Below are 7,330 nucleotides of genomic sequence, written 5' to 3'. Positions count from 1 at the left end.
CGGTGGTCTCACTTGCTCGCCGGGCCTGCGGTCTGGGTCTGTTCAGGATCCCGCGGCCTCCGTTGTCTCATTCACTCGCCCGGGCCTGCACTCTGGGTCTGTTCAGGATCCCGCTGGTCCCCAGGTCGTCTCAATCACTTGCTGGGCCTGCTCTCTGGGTCTGTTCAGCATCCCGCGGCCCGGTGGTCTCACTCACTGGCCGGGCCTGCGCTCTGGGTCTATTCAGGATCCCGTGGCCAGGGTCATCCGTCTCACTCACTCGCCGGGCCTGCGCTCTCTAGCACTTTTTATATGTGTAGACTATACACAGTCATCGCTTACAAAGATGAACTAGGTGCAGAACTAGACCTCAAAATGTTCATTGTTTGAAATTATGGGATAGTTGGAAACTGCATAAGGCAGAAAATAATAAATGACTTGTGAAACACCTAGGATAAGTACTGTAGAAGTTCCAAACAAGTTATTCATTACTGAATTTCTTGAAACTGACAGGCTTAAACATGATATGGCATTTCTGCCCTAAAGAATCTTGACAACCCAGCCAGGTGTGGTTTGTATATAATCCCAGGATTTTAGGAGTTGGGGGGTTGAGAGGATCATGGTGAGTTCAAGCATAGTGAAACCCTCTCAAAAAGACAAAAAAAGAAAAAAGAAAAAAGAAAAAAAGAAAAGAAAAAAGCTATTATTACACACTCCTTGTGTAATAATAGCTAAAGGATTCAGTGGATGAAAAGGGTGACAGTTTTATTTTAGGCAAGGTAAGTTGGAAATGGCAGCATCCATCTGAGATGTCCAGCGGACAGATATGTCAGTGAGAAGCTTAGAGAGGAACAGTGAACTGGCAGGGATTTGGGAACGATCAGCTAGTCGCGATTAGATGTGGACCCTCAGAAGGTAGTATGAGAAGATCAGTGGAAGGATAGAAAGTACAAAAAGTGATTTTCTACTATTTTAATAAAAGGAAAGTTTGAATCTGACTGAGGAGATTTGAATTGTAGCTCTACCACTTACCAGTCTTAAAACCTTGGGCAAGTTCATCTGTTTTCTTTATCTTCAACATGGGGATCATAATACCTACCTTATTAAGGTTTCTATGCAAATTAGGAGCGTTTGTATATGGAAGACATTTTTGGAAAATACCTTTTTATATTCTTACATACTCTACACATGACAAATGTTAACTATTATAATTATTAAAGAGGTGGTACATGTCTGTAATCCCTGCACTTGGGAGGCTGAGACAGGAGGATCATTGACAGCTCAAGGCCAACCTGTGCTAAAAAGTGAGCTCAAGGCTAGCCTGAACTACATAGCAAGACCCTGTCTCAAAAAAAAAAAAAAAAAAGAGTAAGAGATTGATAGCTAGAAGAAAGATTGGGAACTGATTTATAATTTGGCTTTGTGGATGAAAGAAGAGAAAGGTTCTGTCTTCCTATGAATAACTGAGGGTAAGTAATCAGGTTGGTCCTGAGATTTTAACCTCTATAATTGATCATACCTAGAGATAAAACTTGTTTAGAAAATGTGTAAGTATTCTAATCTTCGTTTGCAATTAACTCTTTGGGACACAGTGGCCACTGAACTTTGCTGTAGGAGAGGAAAACGAGTTCCTATTTACCAATCTGCTAGAAATTGTATGTAAGCCTCACAAGTGATGCTACGCAAGCTTTCTATGGGGGAGTTACACCCCAGCCCTTGATTAATTCTTTAATCTCTGTTTAAACCTAGAGTCTAGTGAGGATGAACAGTATTGCTGAAGTAACTGTTTGAATCTGTTCCCAATACTAATCAGTTCCTAATTTAGCTGTTATAATTTAAAGAGGTATCTTTAAAAAGAAGAATTTGGCAAATAAATTTGTAAAAAACTAAGCTAGTTAATAATATGCCTAGAAGCACTAGAAATTATTTAAATTCTTTTTTATTGTCAAATGTTCAAGTTTACCACTACCAACATTTATGGGGGAAAAATTATCTCTCATTTGATGGAGTGTTACTTTGTGGGTCACTGTTTGTGTGTGGTCCAGTGACAACTTGATCAACTTGAGAGCTGGTCTGCGCAAGTCTTAAATGTCTTATTCTCTATTTTTTCCTGAAAATATGTGTACTATAAACCTGTCCAAAAAGTCAGTAAACTGGCTTTCTATGTGTGTTTATAGACGTAGGTGTTGATATTGTAGGCGTGGTGTGTCTTCTCTGTGTAAATCTTTGTAACATAAAGTGTTCTCCTTTCTCTGTTGAAGCACTCTCCATCCTGTACTCCAGCTAGCAAAGGCAGACGTGTAAGAGACTGTTGCACTGTGTGTACTCATGCCGATGCCCTCTGCCTCTTAGCCTTTGCTTGTGGTTGCAGAATACGTGAACATTTGTGTGATGTGTTATTATCCTGGCTGCATGCTTTGTGCTGCTGCTTCTGCTGTTGCTAATCTGCTTTCCTGTATTTTTTGCCTTTTTGTGTATTTTTTGTTTGTTTGGTTTGGTTTTGGCTGCAAAGCTTTAGCAGTGCTCATATAAATTTCTGTAGCCAAACTACTAAAATAATAAGATACATTCTTTGTTTTGATTGGGGACAGAAAATTGATTCTAAAGTACGTTTTCTAAATTAATTAGATACAAATAAATAAGCTAAATAAGACTATAATGTAACAGATTTTTAGACACTTTTAGAAATAAATTTCAAAAACAACTTGAAATTTGTGTTGTACAAAACTCAGAAAAGATTTGGGACAAATTATAGACCTTATTGACTATGATTCATGTTAATTAAGTTATCAAGAAATCTTGAAAATTTTTTTAACTTTATGGTTCGTATATATGTTATTCTAAAGTAATTCCAAGATTTTTTTTAAATCCATAAATTGTTCATATATGTATTATTGGCAAACTATAAAGTACTTCTTACTATTGCTAGCTCCATGTTTCTCAATCTTAAGTGATTCAGCCAATACCCCATCCTACAAGATTTTCATAGTCCAGAGTGAAGAATCTTTATGTGAATTGTCTCAAATTTTCGTATAGCAGCTTCCATCCTAAAAGCAGCTACACACATACATACTCCCCAACAGAGAAGCAGTAAGCTTGTTAGTACTCAGATTTACATGTACTACATAAAATAGTATCTTTAAAAAGGAAAGTTTAGGAGGGCGGCCAAATAGCTCAACAGATTAAAGCACCTGTTTAGGCAGACACATCTGCTGGGGTTCGACCCTTGCATGCAGTGCTGGCCCCGTCCCTAGGGCGCGCTGAGATGGCGATTGAGACTGGGTGTGGTGGCATGCGCCTGCAATCCCAGCTCTTGGGAGACTGAACACAGGTGGGTCAGTAGAGTCTGATCTACATAGTGAGACCCTATAGACCTTGTAGACCCTGTCTTAAATATAAATGAATAAATGAATGAGTGAATGAATGAATTGGTAGATAGAAATTTTTGACTTTTGCCTGTCAGCTCCATGATCTTCAGGGTTGATGAATACCTTAAATCCAGAATTTGTTGGAGTAGAAAATTCTAGATCAGTAATGATCTGGTTTGTGAAAGGTATAGGAAGTAATAGGGAGGGGCCATTGATTCTTGTGCTTTTTCTAATGTGGTGGGAGATTGGTTTTCAGATAAAGATACACAATATTTGTATCACATTTTCAGGCTACTATTTAATAATGAATAGACAGTTATCACTATTAATGTCTAGAAAAATTATAAGATCAGGTGATATTATTGAGATATATGATTGCTGACTCAACTGATGTCTTCATTGTTTGAATTTGTAGAGTTAAAACTATTAGATACTTCATCAAATCTCAGTGTATATTGTTTATTTCATATAAGCTCTACAAAGGAAAGCCAACATATTACATGCCAGTTTTATTAGATTCAAATCATCAGCCTGTGAATTGAGTTAATTTATAACTATTTGTTTTTGAAGAGATTGTAATTCAGAAAGATTTTATTTTCTGGTTGATTTATTATTGAGTAGTTACATCTCACATGCCGTGCAGACTTTAGGCATTGGCCACCTAGAACATATCTGTAAATTATGAAAAAGGAAAGCTATTTGGGAGACTGGCTGTCATAAGGTCTCTACTTTTATTTCTATGTCTTTCATCTGTAGGCTATGAAAAAGCAAAAATTAGCCAAACCCTATGTACTTAAAATGATGTGTGGTTCTTTTTTCATCCAGAGATAATAGGCTTGGATATCTCTGCTCTCCTCTTTCCCTTTTTCCTAGGCTATGTATCAGGCAAATAAAAGTAAACCAATAAAAAGCAATAACATGTGTAGAGATAGTTGAGAATTATGAATTGTTCACTAATTAAGCAGAAATATATTAGTAGATAGTGAGGAATATTAGTAGTTCCTGGGACATAAATGTATTACTCCATTAGGATGCAAATAGTTGTCATTCTTAACAGTGGCCTTGACTCTAAAAGTGGAATGTGACTTTATGTTAAATACCATGATTTTAGGTAAATAAGTATGCAGTACTTATATAAACTTAAATTCTTTCACTATGGAATTCATAGAAATGATGAGGTATCACTAAATAATGATTGCCATATCTTTATTTTTAATACACTGTTTCGCCTCATTTATAGTATGAATACTTATGTTCTTTATAAGTGGCATTATTAAATATAAGAAAGATTTGTTAGGGATAATGTTTAAATGTCTGAATAAAAATAGAATTCTGTAGTGTTTCCATAAATAGTGAAAAACATTGAATGTCTCATTTCAGATTGTTCCTTTAGAATATAGAGCAGAGATTATAAAAAGCTAATGTGTGATTTAACCTGTTATGTATTCTTAGGAGAATTATAAGTCTCTAGAGTAGATAGTCACATCCATGTATCTTAAGGGAATTTGTTTGAAATAACTGGAGAAGTTTCCTTACAGAGAGCTGAATTACATTATTTGTTACTAGTACTACACTTGTTAATCATATCATTGAGTAATTTGTTATAACTTATTTTAGGAAGATAAATTTACTATTTTGCAAATGATACACAATTTTATAATGTTTTGTCATAAATTCAATTAACAGAAATAATTATTTTACTAAATGTTTTAAGACTAAGTATTCTCAATACAAAATTATTAAATTACTTGCCTTTTGCTTCCAAAATACTTCTAAGTAAATGACACAGAAAAAAATGGATAATATATATATATTTTTGAATAAAATATATTTTTTTCTGAACTTGAGGTTTATACAGTATTTACCAGTACAAACAAGAGATGTAAGCTGTCTTTAACTAAGTTGGTCACTTATGATCAATATCAAGTTTTGAGAGCTTTTACTTTAAAAAAGTTTCTTTCTAGAATATTACTTATCATACAACTCTGTATTATTTGGGACATAGAGAACACTTCCTGCTACATATTTAAGATAAGTAGGTTTGGTTCTTTTTATAATTTGAGGAATTCTTAATAAGTGTGTTACCTAAAAATCAGACAAGTGCTTGATCATGACCAAAAAAGTAAGTTTTCTGTTTTATTGTACTTCTGGAAGTCCCAGACTGCAATTCCATTCTAGGAAAATTGTTCAAAAGTTGGATGCATTTATAAGCCAACAGAGTGAGTCTTATACAGCATACCTGTGGAAGTTTACAACTTGAATGTTCACAGGTTGGGGATTTACTGTATTTTAGAAATACGTTGTGCAAATCTTTTACAAGAAAAATCCTGATACATTAAGGAAATATTGTGAGGTGGTTTTTTTTTTTTTTTTTATTGTGGTACTGGGGATTGAACTCAGGACCTTGTGCCTGCCAGGCAGGTGCTTATGCCACTGAGCTATTTCCCCAGCCCTATTGTGAACATTTTATATAATAACATGATGCATTGTAGACAATGTCACAAGTATTCAGCTTTTTTACTTTTTTATATAGTAGAGCATTAAGTAAAAATGCCTCAGTAGATACAGTAGATGTCACCAAAGGGTATCAGAAAAACTCATTAGATGTGCTTACTTAGGAAAATAATTACTTAAAACTAGAAAAGAAGACTTATGTAAGAACATTTCACTTATTTTTTTTCTCAGCACTTTGCAGCTTACAAATATGAGTGAATTAGTGTACTCTATTAAGATTTATTTGTAACATCTTTCTTTGGACAATATCAAATGTGCTATGCAATAAATATTAGCTATTTATTGGTTTTTACTATTTTCCCTTTTTATCATTCTTTTGTAATTATAAATCCCATTGTTAACATGTTTTTGAAATATAGTAGCATGTTGCATCATTAATTCAATTAATTGCTTATACTTGCTGTTGTATTTTTCATGCATAAAGGATTTTTTAATTTCTATAGTTTAAATATAATTATATTTGTTTCTCAGGTTTTAAAATCCTTGTATAGAAATAAGTGTTATTAGTTTGCTATTTTACTGCCATATTATATCTGAATCATCAGTTAATTATTAAAATTAATTTGTCTTTAATTTTAGCATGTAATAATTAAAAATTCTGAAAGTTTAATTGAATTGTTTTTTAATGGTTAGAATAAGCCATTGATTACAAATGCATGATAAACATTTGTAGTTAAAATTAGTAACATCTTCAATACCACAGTAATGTTTATGCTAATTAAAACTTTGATAAATCTGTAAAACTATATTTTTCTTATTTATGTAGTTAAACCATAGTTGAGATATTACTTATACTGGTAATAATTCAGAAAGGAGATGGAATATTAAAATGTATTAATGTCACTAGCTATTTACTTCTAGTAGTCTTCTAGAAGCCTTAGACATTTTTTAAAAGTTTGATGTTCAAACATTTTCACCATGAGTTTAATCATTTTTATCAAGTGTTCCTTGTCTTTATGAGAAACAAAGTGAAAGTAAGGTGATAATTCTTAAATTATATGTGCATGATGTGGTTTATAAAAAAGAGCATCATTGTAAATGGCATAGTTCAACTTTTTTTTTTTTTTAAATGTATTTGGTACAGAGTTTACAAGGTCTCACTATGCAGTTCGGAATCATAGTGATTCTTCTGTTTTCAGCCTCCCAAGCGCTGGGATTACAGGCACGCACTGACAGACCCAGTCTCAATCATTGTCTCAGCGTGCCTTGGGGGTGGGGCTGGCACTGCACCCTAGAGAGATTGAACCCCTGACACTGCGCTCTGTCTAAGCAGGTGCTTTAGTCCACTGAGCCATCTGGCTGGCCCTAGTTCAACTTTTTAATATGCTAAATTGAAATACTCTATTTGAATTTTTTAAGAGAATGAATTTGATTTTGTTTAATATGAAATTGATTTTACATTAAAAACATGCAGCTCTAAAGTATTATAATTTTCATCATTAGAATTAGTATTAGGGTTTGTTTGTTTT

The 7,330-nt window shown here is 33.9% G+C and overlaps 1 protein-coding gene across 1 annotated transcript in view; it reads left to right on the top strand.

Annotated features, from left to right (window-relative positions):
- Positions 1–7,330, top strand: part of Cdc42bpa (CDC42 binding protein kinase alpha) — a 358,545-nt gene that overhangs the window by 295,534 nt on the left and 55,681 nt on the right. The gene's annotated exons all lie outside the window — the stretch shown is intronic.

Source organism: Octodon degus, unplaced genomic scaffold (assembly GCF_000260255.1).
Source record: "Octodon degus isolate 3935 unplaced genomic scaffold, OctDeg1.0 scaffold00017, whole genome shotgun sequence".
NCBI lineage: Eukaryota > Metazoa > Chordata > Mammalia > Rodentia > Octodontidae > Octodon > Octodon degus.
Note: the sequence above shows the minus strand (reverse complement) of the source record. Positions and strands in the feature narration are given on the sequence as shown.